The sequence below is a fragment of the Pleurodeles waltl genome, chromosome 3_2 (assembly GCF_031143425.1).
Source record: "Pleurodeles waltl isolate 20211129_DDA chromosome 3_2, aPleWal1.hap1.20221129, whole genome shotgun sequence".
NCBI lineage: Eukaryota > Metazoa > Chordata > Amphibia > Caudata > Salamandridae > Pleurodeles > Pleurodeles waltl.
The window spans coordinates 171955029-171975217 of NC_090441.1; the positions used below are offsets into that span (position 1 = coordinate 171955029).

The following is a 20189-nucleotide window of genomic DNA, read 5'->3' on the forward strand; positions in this document are numbered from 1 at the left end:
TGTGTGTCCCATCCACTCAATTGAGCATGCCAACTCTCTACACATCTTCATAAGTCCACCTCAGTGTTATTCACCCCTGGCCCACTCTTCATGAGCACATCTCAGTGAGTCCCACCCATCATAATGTGTTACCCAACTCCATCACTGAGCAGGACTTTAGGCCGTGGCCAGCATGATCTTTTTTACAGTATTATTGTACTCCCACAGTAGCGCAGCTGAAGAGCCACCTGCAGTACTGCGACACTGCGTAAGCATCACGTGCTGCTTTGTGTGGTCTTGCAGTGCCACAGCTCCTGCGAGAGTCCTGTGGTACCACACAGGGGGATGCACTGGGTCCCATTGTAGTCCCGCAGGAGCTACAGCACACAAAACTTTTTTTTATTTTGGCCCCCTGGGGTGGTCCCTCAGGCTCCTCCTCAAGGAGGAGTACTGAAACGGGAGCCACAACATTTTTGGCCAGCTAATCAGAATGGACAGCCGACTGGGACCGACTGTATATTTTGAACTAGAATTCCTCAAAAACGGCTGCACAGGTTTACACCAAATCACAAAAAGCACAGTTTCAGAGTAAAGATCCAACTTCTTGCTAAGTTTGGAGCAATTCTGTTCAGTCGTTTCTATCTATTGCTTCTGAAAATTCCTATGGTAATTGACATGGGAAAAACAACTTCTGGCATTCTCCCACCCTTTTTCTCGGCCTCCTTCTGACAGATCACCCTGAAACTTTCCAGGAAGGGCCTGAGGTTGATCTTTCCAGGAAGGGCCTAAGGTTGATGAACTTTTTTCACATTTATTTGGTTAGGCTTGGGCAGACAGTCCCAATGTTATTAGCAAAATAAAAAACACTCAGTATGCAAGGTGGGGCTTGCTTCGATACCACAGATGGATGGCGAGATTCTGGAAGAACTCGAGCTGACATAATACATATGATATCTGTTAGAATACAAATAGAGACACACATTTACAAACAGAGGGGTGGATATGGGTGGTTACACCATTTCTATAAAGCATACTGTATATATTCATATAATGAAGGGGCAAGAGACAAAAAAAAACTAACACTTAAATCAATATAATTATAAAATACATAAAGAAAATACAATAACAATAAAAAAAGAAAAAGCAATTAAGTATCCAAAATATAAGTATACTTAGGCCAAAATATACTCAGTACGGAAAAAAATTATCCAAAATTAAGGAAATATGAAAATGAGAATTTCCATGTGGGTTTAGACTGGGCCGTGCCTTAAAATGAAGATTTGTAAAGAAATGTGTATTGACCGTTTAAACCTTAGTTTGTGGTCTTACAAACTGACCATAAAGTGCCTTTAAAACATTTGAGAGTGAATGTTAAAGGCAGCAACAACACTCCCTATTAGGGGTTCATCCATTTTTAATCCCACAAGGAGCTTTCAAACGAGATAAGGAAAAGGCTCTGTGATGCAATAACAATCAAATTTGGAATTTACGTTTTCCTGTTTCATCCGAGCACTCGGACTGCTTTTCAAGACTTGGTCTAAACTCAAACAGTTGTTTTAAGAGACTTAAAAAAATGTATATATATCTTGTGTCACAATTTCAGGAATGGGCATGGAATCCAATTGGTGGCAGGGAGCAGAATATTTGGCTTTCTTTGCCACTTTGTGATGTTACATTATTATAAAGCTACATTATTTAAAAGAGAAATGCAAATCCTAGATAAAAATTGGAACATTTGGGGTTTTGAGCAGTGACTGAAGATACTGCACACTTTCTAGTAAAATAATATGGCTGCCCATCTTGGGCACAAGACAACACTTCGGCATTCAAGGCACCTGTGGACATAAAGATCATTTTACTCATGTGATGGCCATGATGGCCTTTTATTATCTATCAACTTCTGCTAAGTCCTCCATTGTTACCAATACTTTTCTCCACCTCACACAAATGTGGTAACACCTCATATTTCAGCAGGACTCAGGCCTCACTGCACTCAACACATCTGCTGGGATGTCTATGTTCAGCTGTGCTGCAACAAATGTTCATCGCCATGTAATCCTTTCTGAGATGTTTTGATCGACATTCCGTGACTTCGTGCTAGCACATGTGTGAATGGTAAGTGTTATTCAGATTTTTATTGGTTGTTTTTAAGAAAAAGAAAAATGGTTTTGGCCAGCAAAAGTCAGTAGTTTAGCTCTGATGGCAGTGAAATATTATAGTGACATCATAAGTGATGTCACCCAAGTGATCAATGCAGATGACACGTCTGAATTTAGGAGTACTGAATTTGGGTTGAGTTGTTTTGTAACTCACCAAACCTAGCACATTTCAACATATTTAGGTTTAGGTTTCTAACCTTCATCTGGAAGATCTCCTGAGATTTTTTTCAGTTTCTTGTAAAATATATAAATGGTTTTGATCTTAGTATTCAGTATACCAGGCCAGCGGATGCCACATTATTTTGTGGATACAGACTTGAATCCTGTTTGAATATGATCTGGGGGTAACAGGGCTATTTAAATGAACTTCTTCAGCTGCGTCCTAATTTTAGAGCCACGGTAGGACAATAGCAGCTCGAGAGAAAAATGTTCAGATTATTGGGAGATTAATGACGTACCCAAGCAAAGTAATGAAAAGAGTACATTTACTGAAAATGTGGTCCAATCGGTAATAAATTTAATTTTGTCAGCTTTACCTAATTTTAGATTATGTGATTGGGGGCTTACATACTTTTATATTTTGTGGATTGTAATTTAGTTGGATCTCAAATACATTTTCACTTGGGTACAACATATTTTCTCATAAAAAACTTAAGGAAAGTTGCAACCCAAAGCCTAAAATCACGACTTCATAAATTACAGTGACATACACTATGGCTTTCACATGCGTTGCTCCTAAGCTCACAAATATCACAGATGATCCCCAAATTACATTACTAGTGACTTCACATATCATACCACCACTGTCCATCTGACATTAAAAAAAAACTAATGTTAGATCTTTCACAAATTTGGAGAGTGGCAGCAGGGGCAGCTCCTCCGCCATTGGAGTGTCGGCCCATTGGCTAAGAACCAGCAGCAGAAAAATAAAATGATACTTGAATATAATTTTATTTTACTGCTGCTGGCTGAGCCAGCATGTGAAGAGAGGGGCGGGCGGGGCTGGGCCACTGGAGGTGGGATGAGGAATTGTGTGCACTAAGTGCGCATGTGTTTTTGGATGGCCTAAGACGGCCGTCCAAACACACATGCGCACTTAGGTTTCTCCAGCCCAGCTGTGTACACAATCGGACTGTAGAAACTGCACAGACCCCAGGGTTGTGTCTGAGCAGCAGTCACTACTGCTCAAATCAATCCTGGCGCTGCCTTTATGCTAGGCTTAGCATGAAAGCAGCGCCAGGATTGCTGGGGAGCCTGATTTGCAGCAGTCGCCGCTGAGTGGCAGTGTAAAGATGTCCTTCTTTCTACCCACACCTTTCAAGAGGGCATCTGCACTCTGACAGACTAAAACTGGACACTGCCCTACACAGGTAAGTTTAGCAGAAGGAGCTATGTGCTAAACCTCGGTAGAGGCCAGGACCCCCTAAGTAGAGTCAAACGCTGTATCAAGCTGTCTCAGCAGAAAGCAATACTGCTGGGCCTACCAAATTTTCAGCTCAGTGGGCTTGGGGCACAACGTGATAGCTGAACTTCAGGATCAGCTCACATTGCATTACTATTCAACAGTCAAAACTTTATTGGTAAGATAATCAACCGTGCAACTGACAATGTACATTATGATGCTCCAAGATTGTTTTCACAACATGTATGTCAAACTGATGCCCATTCTTTCATAAAGACACACACAATAGCCATTAAAAGCCAAAATTCCTCCAGCCAACATGCATTTCATTCCAAAGATGTATAGCTTTGGAACGTCTTCACCACTGGAAGCAATAAACCTAAAAATTGACTTGCCTATACCCATATACATTGAGAATTGTACACATATCGTTCCTTAAAAAATGCAACCAACAGTGTTCCTTAAAATCGAGAGTCCAGAATTTACACTGTAATCCCTAAAAAAAAAGGTCTCAATTCGTCCAAACAAAGTAAAAGCGAGGCCTAGTACAGCCTCTTGATGCTAGTATCTATTTCCAATTGAAAACAAAAACAGGCTTGAAAAGTTTGATGAGTTTTCCTAAATACAACTCAAACTTTCACCCATATCACTTTCTTCATTCTATTTTCTTTGCAAGGGGCCCCTCTAGAATGTCTTAGTCATTCTTCAAACAAGTCACTGATGACAGCTAGTGACGGTCTCAAGGAAAGTAGGCTACTTGGTTAGTTAGGAGTGGTCAGAAAACCAGAAATATCTTAACTTCAAAGTGTTGTGCGAGTTCTTTCACAGACAGGCAACATTTCCAGGTTTTTAAAACTAGAACGAAATGGAAGGGAACTTTCAGAATGGTTTAACAAGCAAATGACATTCCAACATTAAAACGAGAAAAAAAAACAACAGAAAAGAAATACAGAACCGCAAACTACAGGCGAGAGACTGATATCGGCCGCAGAGGACAGAGGCTTCCACACTTTGGTTTACTGTATGACAGAAATAGCATCTTAAGATAACTCCACGGTGTGTCTTACAGAGGTGGAGACAACATCACATGTGGTTTGTGGATGCCAAGATCTTCAGGCATAAAGCTCCTGTACACGGAAACACAGAAAGGTAGCATGCCTCATCCTTTGTGAATGATGATAGCACCAGAGTAAGGGACAGACACTGGGTTCATAGTCCAGTCACAACTGATAGAAAATAAGAAGGGTCATCCTAGTGCCAAGGGGTAACAAGCCTGGGTGCAGAAAGGAAGGCAGCAATACTCGTAAGAGTCATGCACAGCAATGTACATATAGGTCTCAGTCTCCAGCGATTATTCTGTCCTACTCTCACCAAGGCACAATGCGAAGAAGCACTTGGATATGCAATCAAAGATGAATAAAACAGAGGATAAAGTATTGGAAATATTCCCAGTTCTTGTGGGCGTAACCACATCAATTAGAGAAAAGCCTGTAGAAAACGTAGACCGGCTGCTGAAAGAGTAGACGACAAACTGTAGATGCAGACTTTGGCGCTAGGCAAGCATTACGGAAAACAGTGGCCGCAAAAAAAGAATAATGCAGGACGTTTACCATTATCCAAACATGCCGAGATTCTGGGATAGGTTAATTCCTGTCTTAAAAAAAAAAAAAAAAAAATCCACTTGGAGACACTACTCCATGAACAAGCAAGCACTTGCAATGTAATCGGTCTTGCATTTGTGAAAGTTAGAGCTACTGGCATTGAAAATTACTTTTTACATTTTTTTTTTTTTCGTATGCAGTGGAGTGCTGATATTTGCATAGCGCTATTGCCATTCATATGACCTTGCGGCACTTGGGGAATAGCTTATGAGGGGTTGGGGGGAACCAGAGTTATATGCTGACTGTGAAAAAAAAAGTAACATCCTGGAAAAAGCAAACACTCACAGGGAATGCAAGATTAAATAAAGCATGTGAAATGCAAGCAGAAACACCATGGTTACGTTTACGCTTTTACACTTCTAATATGCTGGCTGAAAAAAAAAAAACGGCATCATTTATTGTTCTAATGTGCACGAAGCAGGAAAGGGCGCTGTACCACAGGCAGTCACTAGGTGTCCCTTGGGACCTCTTTTGGCCACATAAGGTACAACAACCCGCAATGTTGAATTAAACACATCCCGACGACTTTCGGGCGCCGTGCTGAAAATTAATGCAGCGCCCGTTTTGAGAAATGTTTTACGTTGTGCACTCAGGTTATGAGGGAGGGGAGACAAGAGTAATATACATTAAAAGGAACTAAACTACCTTGTTTGCGGATGTTCTCGTTATGAAAAAGCTAAATTCAGACACTCAAAGTGATGTTAACCAGAGTCTTGGGTAGGCTCATTGCCCTACGCTATATGTAGTGGTGGCCGGAAGCAAAATCAGAATGACAACAACAAACCAATGGGTGAAGAGATGTGACTGAAAGCCACCTTAAGTAAGTATATTACATATATATTATTTTAGTAAAATCAAAAGGTATTGGCTAATGCCAGACCTAAAAACCCCACTATACCACTGTGACCCTGACTCTTGTCTTTGTTTTTTATCTCCCAATGAATTCATGCTTTCTGTGAAGTCCCAAAACACCATCCTCTGCCAAGGTGGAAACCTGGTGTTTTTCTGCGGCCACGTGCTCCAGCTTCCAACAATGTCTTTCACTGCAAGACTTCACAGCCAGCAGGGTAGCTCGGGAGATGCCGAATTGCCAACAAATACTTGTTGAACGTGGAAAAGAAACGCAAAGACTCAATTGGAGTAACAAAGATAATATTTAAGTTAGGGCACTGCAGGGTGGAAATACGTTTCACATGCAAAGTATACTCCAAGAAACTGTATTTTTTATTCACTATGTTAAACTACTTCTGGGTTTGGCTTTATGGGTATCCCTCTAAACATCCGTTCATGGTTCACGTTTTGGAGCCGAGTAACGTGGGTGCGCTTTGTGGAATTACTGGTTTTGCAAGTGCCTGTCAAAATAGAAGTATGCAAGCGTCATGCATAAAAAAGTGTGTTTACCTCTTGCAACCTTAACATGGATTCGGCTGTCTTCACAGGAGCTACGAGTTGGCGGTGCATTTCCTTACAACGGCTACCTCTTGAAAGTGGACATACATTTATCATTTACTGAAGTAAATTAATTCTCCATTCGCCCAATAATTTATCTATCTGTGCACTGCATTGGCTCAACTACCAAGTGGTCCGTATCCCATGTGATCGCCTCGTCCAGCTCTGCGGTGCTTGTACAAATGTATGTTTGTGTGTCATTGCTAACGGGCAGGGGGGAGGGCTTGCACTCATTTGACAGTTAGTATTTATGGGCGCCTGTATGCGTGCTTAAATATGCAAAAATTGAAACATGCAGCTCTCTTGCGCAGCAGGGAAAGGGTGCAGTACCACAGGTTGTCACTAGGTGTCCCTTGGGCCGCTTTTGGCCACATTAGGTACTGCACCCTGGAATGTTGAATGCAACACATCTCAAATGACTTTCGGGGGCCATGCGGAAAAATTAAGCGCAACATCCGTTTTGAGAAAAGTTTTACCCTGTGGATTCAGGTTAAGAGGGAGGGGAGACAAGAGTAATATGCTGTTTTAATAAAAAAAAATAAGTACGAGGTTGCACTATATACAATTTCACGTAGTATTGTAAGGCGCTCTTCCGATCGAGTTTGCACTATATGAACCTTCACATCCTCATGTAAAGCACTCAGACACCACAAAGAAATAGTGGCATGCGCAAAGCAAGGAAGAGGACGAAACAATATACGAGGCAAAAGAAAAACCATTGTGCGCTACACTAAGCTATATAGTCGATCGCGCAAGAATCCATGTAACAAGGTGAGGCTGCAACACAGTAACAAAGCTTCCTCAAGGCAGGAAAAACATGAAGCATTTACCTACAAAATCAAGGGAATTTTGAAAGGTGGGGCAGGGAACGAATGAAAGTGATGGGTGTGAGATGGACGTGGTTAAAGCCTACAGATGTAGGTTACAACATGTCAAGAGATGGTACTTGCGCACTGCATGGGCTCAACCTAAAAATAGGGTACAAGCTATATTAGTGAGAGCGTCTGTAAACATATTCTGAAGCATTACTTCATTAACTACAAAAAAGACTAGAAGGGCTTGGAATGATAACACAAAATGACAAAAAAAAACAGACGTCTGAGATGCTCAGGTGTATAATTTTCATATAATTTTATATCACAAAAACCTTTATAAAGTTGCATGTTTACGTTTGCAATGTTGGACATGCATTGTTGCGTTTGTTGAATTCCGGAAGAATCCTGGCTCTGGATATATTTTGTGCAAAGTTAATCATCAATGAGGAGAGATGAGGATACAAATGAAAAAAATAAAAGAAACAACAGGTCTACAAAATACAATCAATCAAGGAATTTATAGAGCGCGCTACTCACCCGTGAGGGTCTCAAGGCGCTGGGGGGGGTCACTGCTGCTCGAAGAGCCAGGTCTTGAGAGGCCTCCGGAAGGCGAGGTGGTCCTGGGTGGTCCTGAGGTGGGTGGGGAGGGAATTCCACGTCTTGGCCGCCAGGTAGGAGAAGGATTTCCCCCCTGCGTTGGTTCGGCGGATGCGAGGGACGGCGGCGAGAGCGAGGCTGGAGGAGCGAAGTTGACGGGTGGGCGTGTAGAAGGTGAGGCGACGGTTGAGGTATTCGGGTCCTTTGTTGTGGAGGGCTTTGTGTGCGTGGGTGAGGAGCCTGAAGGTGATCCTTTTGTTGACGGGTAGCCAGTGCAGGTGTCTCAGGTGGGCAGAGATGTGGCTAAGGCGGGGTACGTCGAGGATGAGGCATGCTGAGGCGTTTTGTATGCGCTGAAGACGTTTCTGAAGTTTTGCGGTGGTTCCTGCGTACAGGGTGTTTCCGTAGTCCAGACGGCTTGTGACGAGGGCGTGGGTCACAGTTCTTCTGGTGTCGGCGGGGATCCAGCGGAAGATCTTTCGGAGCATGCGAAGTGTGAGGAAGCAAGAAGACGAGACAGCGTTGACTTGCTTGGTCATGGTGAGAAGGGGGTCCAGGATGAATCTGAGGTTGCGTGCGTGGTCTGAGGGGGTCGGTGCGGTGCCCCGGGCCGTGGGCCACCAGGAAACATCCCAGGCGGACGGGGAGTTTCCGAGGATGAGGACTTCCGTCTTGTCTGAGTTCAGCTTCAGGCGGCTGAGTTTCATCCATTCTGCAATGTCTTTCATTCCATCATGCAGGTTGGTTTTGGCGGTGGCTGGGTCATTGGTGAGGGAGAGTATCAGCTGAGTGTCGTCGGCGTAGGAGAGGATGTTCATGTTGAGTTTGCGTGCGATGTCAGCGAGGGGGCTCATGTAGACATTGAGGAGAGTAGGGCTGAGCGAAGAGCCTTGTGGGACGCCGCAGATGATCTCGGTGGGTTCCGAGTGGGAAGGCGGGCGGTAGACTCTTTGAGAACGGTCCGAGAGGAAGGAGATGATCCAGTCCAGGGCCTGTCCTAGGATACCGGTGGAGCGGAGGCAGGTTATTATGGTGCGGTGGCAGATGGTGTCGAAAGCAGCCAAGAGGTCGAGGAGGATGAGGGCGGTTGTTTCGCCGTTGTCCAGTAGGGTTTGGATGTCGTCGGTGACTGCGATGAGGGCGGTTTCCGTGCTGTGATTGGCCCGAAAACCAGACTGGGAGGGGTCGAGCAGGTTGTTGTCTTCGAGGAAGTTGGTCAGTTGTTTGTTGACTGTCTTCTCGATGACTTTGGCCGGGAAGGGGAGGAGCGAGATGGGGCGGAAGTTCTTCAGGTCGTTTGGGTCCGCCGCAGGCTTTTTCAGGAGAGCGTTGACTTCGGCGTGTTTCCAGCTCTCGGGGAAGGTGGAAGATGCAAATGAGCTGTTGATGATGGACTGGAGATAGGGGGCGATGCTGGCGTCAGCTTTGTTGAAGATGTAGTGTGGGCAGGGGTCCGATGGAGCACTGGAGTGGATGGTGTTCATGGTAGTTTTGGTCTCTTCGGCGCTGATGGGTGTTCCAGGCGTTGAGGGTGACGGCAGGGGCTGTGAGTTCCGTGGTGGTCAGCGGGGTCTGTGGACCGAAGCTGTCGTGTAGGTCGGTGATCTTTCGATGGAAGAAGGTAGCAAGGGAGTTGCAGAGTTCTTGTGAGGGCGTGATGGAGTTGGAGCAGGCGTTGGGATTGGAGAGCTCTTTGACGATGTTGAAGAGTTCTTTGCTGTTGTGGGTGTTCTTGTCCAGTCTTTCTTTGAAGGATGCTCTTTTGGTGGCCCGGATCAGTTGGTGGTGTTCGCGGGTGGCGTTTTTGAGGGCTGACATATTTTCTGCGATGTGTTCTTTGCGCCAGGTTTTTTCGAGGGTCCGGCAGGTTCTCTTGGAGTCTTTGAGGGCGTCTGTGAACCATTGGGGTTTTCTGGCGTTGGTCTGGCTTGGGTGGCGTCTGAGGGGGGCGAGGTTGTCAGCGCAGTTGGTGATCCATTTTGTGAGGCTGAGGGCTGCGTTGTTGGCATCGGAGGTGATGGCAGGTTGATTGTGGTTGAGGGTGGAGAGTAGCTGTTCTGTGGAGATTTTGTTCCAAGGTCTGCGGGTGATGGGTTGGGAGCGCAGGTGGCGAGTCTTGCGTCTGAAGATGAAGTGGACACATCTGTGGTCGGTCCAGTGTATCTCGATAGAGTGGCTGAAGGATACGTGGTTGCTGGCGGAGAAGATGGGGTCGAGCGTGTGTCCAGCGATGTGGGTGGGCGTGTTCACCAGTTGCTTGAGACCGAGGTTGTCGAGCAGGGCGGTGGTGTTGGTGTCGTTGTTCTGCTCCAGGTGGAAGTTCAGGTCTCCGAGGAGGATGTAGTCTGGCGAGGCTAGGGCGTGCGGGGAAATGAAGTCTGTGATGGATTCGCTGAATAAGGCGCGTGGTCCAGGGGGCCTGTAGACGAGAGTTCCTCTGAGGGTGGTCCTGGGGTCGGTGTGGATCTGGAAGTGCATGTGTTCGGCGGCGAGGAGGGTGTCTTCAGTGGAGGTGGTGATGTTGATGGAGCTCTTGTATATGATGGCGATTCCTCCTCCGACTTGGTTGGTGCGGTCTTTCCTGGTGATCTTGTAGCCATCAGGGATGGCTAGGGCGATGTCGGGGGCCGATGAGGCGTTCATCCAGGTCTCAGTGATGAAGGTGACGTCTGGTGCGGTAGAGTCCAGGAGGTCTCATAGTTCAATGGCGTGCTTGTGGACGGAGCGTGCGTTGATGAGGATGCACTTGAGGTGGTTGTTGGAGTGTGGGCTGGTGGACGGAATGCAGTCGCAGTGGAAGGTATGCTTGCAGGTTTGACAGGCGAAGGGTCCATGGGTGCGTTTCGGGCTGGCTTGGTAGCAGGTGGTAGTGCGTCCCGGGTTGAGTGCGTGGAGGGAGGCGGTGTCGTAGCTGAGCTGGGGGTTTTGGGAGCGCTGGGGGCCAGGGGTTCTGGCGCTGGGCGCCGACGGGTGCCGACGGGCTTGCCTTTGGCGCACCAGCGGCGTGCCTGCTGCGCGCCCGCCATAAGAGGGAGGAGGGGTCAGCTGGGGGGCGGGAGGGAGGGCAACGAATGGGAGCGGGGGCGGGGCCGCACGGGTGGCAGTGGTGGGAGAGCGGGAGGCAGAAAAAAAGAGAAAAAGTGGGAAGAAAAGAGGAAAATTAACTTAAGAAAGGCAAGGATGGAAGGAAAAAATCAACAAGTAGAAAGTGTCAGAGGGGGGAAAAAAGCGCAGTGGAAGAAGAGTGGAAAAAGAGGGGCGAGATACACAGGAGTAGAGAGCGCAGTGGCAGAGAATAGAGGGGGGAAATTCACGAGGGGAGAGCCAAGGGGAGAGGAGAGAAAACGGGAAACTGGGCAGGAGAGAGCGCAGAGGAGCACTTACGGTCTACTGGAGGTGGCAGGGGCCTGGGCAGGTGGAGCTGCGGCGGCTGGGAAGCGACCTACCCTAGGGTCACCTCCCAGCACCTGCAGCTTCCGAACAGATCCAAGGATAGTGCACGGAACTAGACACGCCCACCCGTCTGTAACATCTGTGCGTCCTCAGCTACACACCACGCTCAGCAAGGTCACTGTGAGGGAGATTCCACCGCATAATCGGACCGCTTATCTGTCTACTAACCTAGCGCTTGCCACGTTTATGGGGCTCTGTGCGCTACAAATAGCACCACTGCTTTAAACGGGCAAGAGCTGTTTAGCGCAGTACTTTTAACGGGAAACACTTGCATTTCTCAGTCAGTGAGTACCTCCACTTCTAAACCTCCATCGTTAGCACCCAGCAGCAAGTGCCGTCAATATAAACTATCGACCATGGAAGAATGAGCGCCTTAGTGAGTCCCCACTCACCTGCACCGCTAGCGGTCAGAGTGTTTTTTTCTAGAAGACATTTTTCTGCATCAGTCAATTCATACGAAGCTGCTACGATGTGGCTTTTCTTAAACCCTCAGAGGTCGCTCATCGTGCGCCGTCATACATACAGTTTGAGATGACAAGTCTAGTATTTCAGATCTGAATCAAAGTGACATCCCTGGTAGAAAAGAGGGCAGCACTGATGGGGTCCAGTAGGACAAATCTTGTACTGTGTGGTAATAGGTCCAACATCTAAAGTTTATTTACTAGAAATGTAGTATGCAAATATTTCCAACATATTGGTTTTGTCCCATTAATTTCAGTTGAAAATGTTTGTTACAGAAACGAATGTCAATTCTGACTGTTTTAGAGCAACAAACTCAGTTGCAAAAAAACGATGGCCCGGTCGGTGGTGGCATAATTTGTGCGATTCCTTAAATAATGGTTTAATTTCACTTTTAGATCTGATTTGGGTAATTTAAAGAAAAGTGCTCACTTGCTCATAAAACGCAGGACAAATAGGTTGCCACGTCTGCGTCAAAAACACATTTATATTAACTTCAACTCATTTTCATTTTTTGCGTCCCTAATTTGAAACCACAAAAATATGCATTTCAGTAAAAGGAATGGTAGTTTTGTGCTATTTTTCGGGAACAGCTACAGAAAGTGTCAGCACTCCATAGTACAGAGCTACAACAGGCCACAGGCAAACTCTTTGCTGGCACCGGTCTTTTCAGGATCTGCCCTTCGATTCTCACCAAGCGCCCCACATTTTGTTTAATAAATTCTAATCTCTTGAAGTTTATTAAAATAACTGAAGGACATTTCCCTAAAGTGCCCCCTAGAACAATCTCAGGGCCGGACCTAAAAGTCAGAAAGCCATCAAGAAAGGTGAGGTAACACCGGACACTATAACTATACGACTGAGTCCCCCCGAACCCCAAGAGCCAAATAACATGAAGATGAAGGAAGCCGAAATATCCAGGGTGCCCAAGTCTCCATGATGGTACCCAGCCCTACTCGGAGCATCTCGATCTGAAAACCATCTGGACTATAAGCTGATTGGATCCTTAAACTTGTAAAGAACATCTGTGCAAGTGGCAGAGATCTGCCTCTGCAACAAACAATACATTTATTTCAGATTACAAAAGCCCACAACGTGGATCAAAAAAATAAACACTAATATGAGATATACAGTTGTTTAGAAAAGATCAAATCGTTGCAGAGGAGAGCCACACAAGGATAGTAACGTGCATCCAGGAGATGGCGAGAGCTGTGAAGGGTTAAAATAAAGGGACCAGGAAGAATTTATATTGATCTACACACTTTCTGCTCAGAGGCCTCCACAGCCCGCAGTTTTATACAAATGTTCGAGACCATATGATGTGCGACAAGCGATAATCCAATTGCTAAAGCAAGCTGTACTGGGGTAACCAAGCAAGTACGCAGACATATGGTTCCTTCCAGACCTTTCTAGCAATGGAGGACAGAAGGTGCTTTGCATATCTTTCTAGTAATAGAAGGCAGATTCCCACTCAATTTAATAATAATGCAAGAGTCGCATGGATGATTCAAAGCAAAAAAACAAACAAAAAACACAATCGGAGCGACATAAGAAATTCAGACAGTGGTAAACCAATTCTGGAGTAAATGTTAATGCGCATGTCAGTAAAGTTGCTTTGCAATAGTGAATTTTGGCATAATAAAGAGCATCCACTTGCCAAATTCTGCCTTGGCGGGCAAAAAAGCAAAAACAAATGTGGGCTACAACTTCCCTTTCCTGTGTAACTTCAAAGATAACAATGAGAGGAACCACTCCCATGACCCATTTGTGAGAAAAGGCACCCGGTGGGGGCAGCCAGGGGGCAGCCAGAGGGCAAGACGCCCTAACAAAGCTGAGCGTACAGTTCACTTCTCCTAGGCGGATCCACTCATTCACATCTACTTTGAAAGCAGGAATGAGTTTACTCAGCAAGAGGGTTTTGAAGAGGAGACAGATTTGAATATTGTTCACTTCTTCTGAGCTATTCCAGGATCAGTAGGTGATTTACAGTGGATGATTGTAGGAAAGTACCATCTTGCCTGGCATGTTACCCCCATTTTTCACTGTATATATGTTGTTTTAGTTGTATGTGTCACTGGGACCCTGGTAACCCAGGGCCCCAGTGCTCATAAGTGTGCCTGAATGTGTTACCTGTGTAGTGACTAACTGTCTCACTGAGGCTCTGCTAATCAGAACCTCAGTGGTTATGCTCTCTCATTTCTTTCAAAATTGTCACTAACAGGCTAGTGACCATTTTTACCAATTTACATTGGCTTACTGGAACACCCTTATAATTCCCTAGTATATGGTACTGAGGTACCCAGGGTATTGGGGTTCCAGGAGATCCCTATGGGCTGCAGCATTTCTTTTGCCACCCATAGGGAGCTCTGACAATTCTTACACAGGCCTGCCACTGCAGCCTGAGTGAAATAACGTCCACGTTATTTCACAGCCGTTTTTCACTGCACTTAAGTAACTTATAAGTCACCTATATGTCTAACCTTTACCTGGTAAAGGTTAGGTGCAAAGTTACTTAGTGTGAGGGCACCCTGGCACTAGCCAAGGTGCCCCCACATTGTTCAGAGCCAATTCCCTGAACTTTGTGAGTGCGGGGACACCATTACACGTGTGCACTACATATAGGTCACTACCTATATGTGGCTTCACAATGGTAACTCCGAATATGGCCATGTAACATGTCTATGATCATGGAATTGCCCCCTCTATGCCATCCTGGCATAGTTGGCACAATCCCATGATCCCAGTGGTCTGTAGCACAGACCCTGGTACTGCCAAACTGCCCTTCCTGGGGTTTCACTGCAGCTGCTGCTGCTGCCAACCCCTCAGACAGGCATCTGCCCTCCTGGGGTCCAGCCAGGCCTGGCCCAGGATGGCAGAACAAAGGACTTCCTCTGAGAGAGGGTGTTACACCCTCTCCCTTTGGAAAATGGTGTGAAGGCAGGGGAGGAGTAGCCTCCCCCAGCCTCTGGAAATGCTTTGTTGGGCACAGATGTGCCCAATTCTGCATAAGCCAGTCTACACCGGTTCAGGGGACCCCTTAGCCCTGCTCTGGCGCGAAACTGGACAAAGGAAAGGGGAGTGACCACTCCCCTGACCTGCACCTCCCCTGGGAGGTGTCCAGAGCTCCTCCAGTGTGCTCCAGACCTCTGCCATCTTGGAAACAGAGGTGCTGCTGGCACACTGGACTGCTCTGAGTGGCCAGTGCCACCAGGTGACGTCAGAGACTCCTTCTGATAGGCTCCTTCAGGTGTTAGTAGCCTATCCTCTCTCCTAGGTAGCCAAACCCTCTTTTCTGGCTATTTAGGGTCTCTGTCTCTGGGGAAACTTTAGATAACGAATGCAAGAGCTCATCCGAGTTCCTCTGCATCTCTCTCTTCACCTTCTGCCAAGGAATCGACTGCTGACCGCACTGGAAGCCTGCAAACCTGCAACATAGTAGCAAAGACGACTACTGCAACTCTGTAACGCTGATCCTGCCGCCTTCTCGACTGTTTTCCTGCTTGTGCATGCTGTGGGGGTAGTCTGCCTCCTCTCTGCACCAGAAGCTCCGAAGAAATCTCCCGTGGGTCGACGGAATCTTCCCCCTGCAACCGCAGGCACCAAAAAGCTGCATTACCGGTCCCTTGGGTCTCCTCTCAGCACGACGAGCGAGGTCCCTCGAATCCAGCGACTCTGTCCAAGTGACCCCCACAGTCCAGTGACTCTTCAGTCCAAGTTTGGTGGAGGTAAGTCCTTGCCTCACCTCGCTGGGCTGCATTGCTGGGAACCGCGACTTTTGCAGCTACTCCGGCCCCTGTGCACTTCCGGCGGAAATCCTTTGTGCACAGCCAAGCCTGGGTCCACGGCACTCTAACCTGCATTGCACGACTTTCTAAGTTGGTCTCCGGCGACGTGGGACTCCTTTGTGCGACTTCGGGTGAGCACCGTTTCACGCATCCTCGTAGTGCCTGTTTCTGGCACTTCTCCGGGTGCTACCTGCTGCTGAGAGGGCTCCTTGTCTTGCTCGACGTCCCCTCTCTCTCCTGGTCCAATTTGCGACCTCCTGGTCCCTCCAGGGCCACAGCAGCGTCCAAAAACGCTAACCGCACGATTTGCAGCTAGCAAGGCTTGTTGGCGTTCTTTCGGCGGGAAAACACTTCTGCACGACTCTCCACGGCGAGAGGGATCCGTCCACCAAAGGGGAAGTCTCTAGCCCTTTTCGTTCCTGCAGAAACCTCAGCTTCTTCTGTCCAGTTGAAGCTTCTTTGCACCCGCAGCTGGCATTTCCTGGGCATCTGCCCATCTCCGACTTGCTTGTGACTTTTGGACTTGGTCCCCTTGTTCCACAGGTACCCTAGATTGGAAATCCACAGTTGTTGCATTGTTGGTTTGTGTCTTTCCTGCATTATTCCTCTAACACGACTTTGTCCTTAGGGGAACTTTAGTGCACTTTGCACTCACTTTTCAGGGTCTTGGGGAGGGTTATTTTTCTAACTCTCACTATTTTCTAATAGTCCCAGCGACCCTCTACAAGGTCACATAGGTTTGGGGTCTATTCGTGTTTCGCATTCCACTTTTGGAGTATATGGTTTGTGTTGCCCCTATCCCTATGTGTCCCCATTGCATCCTATTGTAACTATACATTGTTTGCACTGTTTTCTAAGACTATACTGCATATTTTTGCTATTGTGTATATATATCTTGTGTATATTTGCTATCCCCTCACTGAGGGTACACTCTAAGATACTTTGGCATATTGTCATAAAAAAATAAAGTACCTTGATTTTTAGTATAACTGTGTATTGTGTTTTCTTATGATATTGTGCATATGACACTAAGTGGTACTGTAGTAGCTTCACACGTCTCCTAGTTCAGCCTAAGCTGCTCTGCTAAGCTACCATTATCTATCAGCCTAAGCTGCTAGACACCCTATACACTAATAAGGGATAACTGGGCCTGGTGCAAGGTGCAAGTACCCCTTGGTACTCACTACAATCCAGTCCAGCCTCCTACATTGGTTGTGCAGCGGTGGGATAAGTGCTTTGAGACTACTTACCACTCTTGTCATTGTACTTTTCATAAGAGAAAAATATACAAAACAAGGTCAGTGTATATACACATAGCCAACAAGTTTTGCATTTCCTCTTTTCACTCTTTTCTAAGTGCTGAAAAGTACTTCTAACTTTCTAAAAAGTTCTAAAAAGTTTAAAAAGTTTTTTTTCTCTGTCTTTCTAAAAGCTCTGACAAACTTTTTATCTTTTACTATCACTTTAACTCTCTCTAAAAATGTCTGGCACAGGCCAAAATGTTGATCTGTCCAAACTTGCATATGACCACCTTAGCTGGAAAGGAGCAAGGAGTCTCTGTGTAGAGAGAGGTTTGAGTGTAGGGAAGAATCCTTCCTTGGAATTGTTACTTAACATGCTTAGAGAACAAGATAAGGCAAGAAGTGCCCCATCTGTTGAAAAAGTAGCTAATGGTTCCCAATCTGATCCAGGGACTCCCCCAGGAAAAGATTCAGGAAAGAAACTTCCTAGCCTGCCCATTACTAGACAGTCTAGCATAGTTGGTAATGATGTTGGGTCACACCATACAAATAGTGTTGTCTCACATCATAGCAAAAGCAGTTACTCACACCACAGTGGTACTGATGTTTCTGTTAGCCAAGCTGTTAGGGTGTCCTCTGTAAGGGACAGGTCTCCTTCTGTCCATTCTCACCATACTTCTGTTTCAAGGCATGTCCCTCCCACCCACCCTGATGACAGATTGTTAGAAAGGGAGCTCAATAGATTGAGAGTGGAACAAACCAGACTATCCAAATCCAGCTGTTGCTTCTTGAGCTTCAGACAGACTTTAGAAGTAGAGAAGGAGAGACAGAAACTGGGTTTAGAAACCCATGGTGGCAGCAGCAGTATTCCCCATAGTCATCCTGCAAAAGAGCATGATTCCAGGAATCTGCATAAGATAGTTCCCCCTTATAAGGAGGGGGATGACATTAACAAGTGGTTTGCTGCACTTGAGAGGGCCTGTGCTGTACAGGATGTCCCTCAAAGGCAGTGGGCTGCTATCCTATGGCTATCATTTAGTGGAAAAGGTAGGGATAGGCTCCTTACTGTAAAAGAAAATGAAGCTAATGATTACAAAGTTCTTAAGAATGCACTCCTGGATGGTTATGGCTTAACCACTGAACAATACAGGATAAAGTTCAGAGAGACCAAAAAGGAGTCTTCACAAGACTGGGTTGATTTCATTGACCATTCAGTGAAGGCCTTGGAGGGGTGGTTACATGGCAGTAAAGTTACTGATTATGACAGCCTGTATAACTTGATCCTGAGAGAGCATATTCTTAATAATTGTGTGTCTGATTTGTTGCACCAGTACTTGTTGGACTCTGATCTGACCTCTCCCCAAGAATTGGGAAAGAAGGCAGACAAATGGGTCAGAACAAGAGTGAACAGAAAAGTTCATACAGGGGGTGACAAAGATGGCAACAAGAAGAAGGATGGTAAGTCTTCAGACAAGGGTGGGGACAAATCTAAAAATTAGTCTTCATCAGGCCCACAAAAACACTCTGGTGGGGGTGGTGGGCCCAAATCCTCTTCTAATCAAAACAAGGAAAATAAACCATGGTGCTATTTATGTAAAATAAAAGGCCATTGGACAACAGATCCCAGTTGTCCAAAGAAAGGCACCAAGCCTCCTACCACTACAACCCCTACTGCTACACCTAGTGTCCCTACTAATAGCAGTGGTGGTGGGAGCAAACCTACTAATAGCCAATCCAAGGGAGTAGCTGTGCTCACTATTGGTAACTTAGTTGGGGTTGGTCTTGTTAGGGAGACCACAGAGGCTGTGTTAGTCTCTGAGGGGGCTATTGATTTAGCCAACTTAGTTGCTTGTCCCCTTAATATGGATAAGTACAAGCAGCTACCCCTAATAAATGGTGTTGAGGTTCAGGCCTACAGGGACACTGGAGCCAGTGTGACTATGGTCATAGAGAAACTGGTCCACCCTGAACAACACCTACTTGGTCACCAGTACCAAGTAACCGATGCTCACAACAACACACTTAGCCACCCCATGGCTGTTGTTAATCTCAACTGGGGGGGGGGGTTACTGGTCCAAAGAAAGTTGTGGTAGCCACAGATTTACCTGTAGACTGTCTACTAGGAAATGATTTGGAGACATCAGCTTGGTCAGATGTGGAGTTGGAGGCCCATGCAGCAATGCTGGGCATCCCAGGGCATATTTTTGCTTTGACAAGGGCTCAGGCCAAAAAGCAAAAAGGACAGGGAAGCTTGGATCCTGGAACAATGGACCAAGTGCTCCCTAAAGCTAGGGCTAGTAGAAGCAAACCACTTCCTACTATCCCTCCCTCTACAGTGGATTCTACTTCTGAGGAAGAAGAATTCCCTCCCTGTGCAGAACCTACACCAGAGGAGCTGGAAGCAGACACTGCTGAGCTTTTGGGTGAAGGGGGGCCTGCCAGAGAGGAGCTGAGTGTGGCACAGCAAACCTGTCCCACATTAGAGGGTCTCAGACAGCAAGCTGTCAAACAGGCTAATGGGGATGTCAGTGACTCTCACAGAGTTTACTGGGAGGACAACCTCTTGTACACTGAGCATAGGGATCCTAAACCTGGAGCTGCCAGGAGATTAGTGATTCCTCAGGAGTACAGAAAGTTCCTCCTAACCCTGGCACATGACATTCCCCTAGCTGGGCACCTGGGTCAAATGAAAACTTGGGACAGACTGGTTCCATTGTTTCATTGGCCTAGGATGTCTGAGGACACAAAGGAATTTTGTAAGTCCTGTGAAACCTGTCAAGCCAGTGGCAAGACAGGTGGCACCCCAAAGGCACCCCTTATTCCACTGCCTGTGGTTGGGGTTCCCTTTGAAAGGGTAGGGGTTGACATAGTTGGCCCCCTTGACCCTCCTACTGCTTCAGGCAATAGATTTATCTTGGTGGTAGTGGACCATGCCACAAGATATCCTGAAGCTATTCCTTTAAGGACCACTACAGCACCTGCAGTGGCAAAGGCCCTCCTGGGAATATTTTCCAGGGTGGGCTTCCCAAAGGAAGTAGTATCAGACAGGGGAAGCAATTTCATGTCTGCATACTTAAAGGCCATGTGGAAGGAGTGTGGTGTAACGTACAAGTTCACAACACCCTATCATCCACAAACAAATGGACTGGTGGAGAGATTTAATAAAACTCTCAAAGGCATGATTATGGG

General features: G+C 46.4%; 1 protein-coding gene across 1 annotated transcript in view; it reads right to left on the reverse strand.

Annotated features, from left to right (window-relative positions):
* The window catches only part of TMBIM1 (transmembrane BAX inhibitor motif containing 1), a 203651-nt gene that overhangs the window by 45033 nt on the left and 138429 nt on the right, over positions 1-20189 (reverse strand). The gene's annotated exons all lie outside the window — the stretch shown is intronic.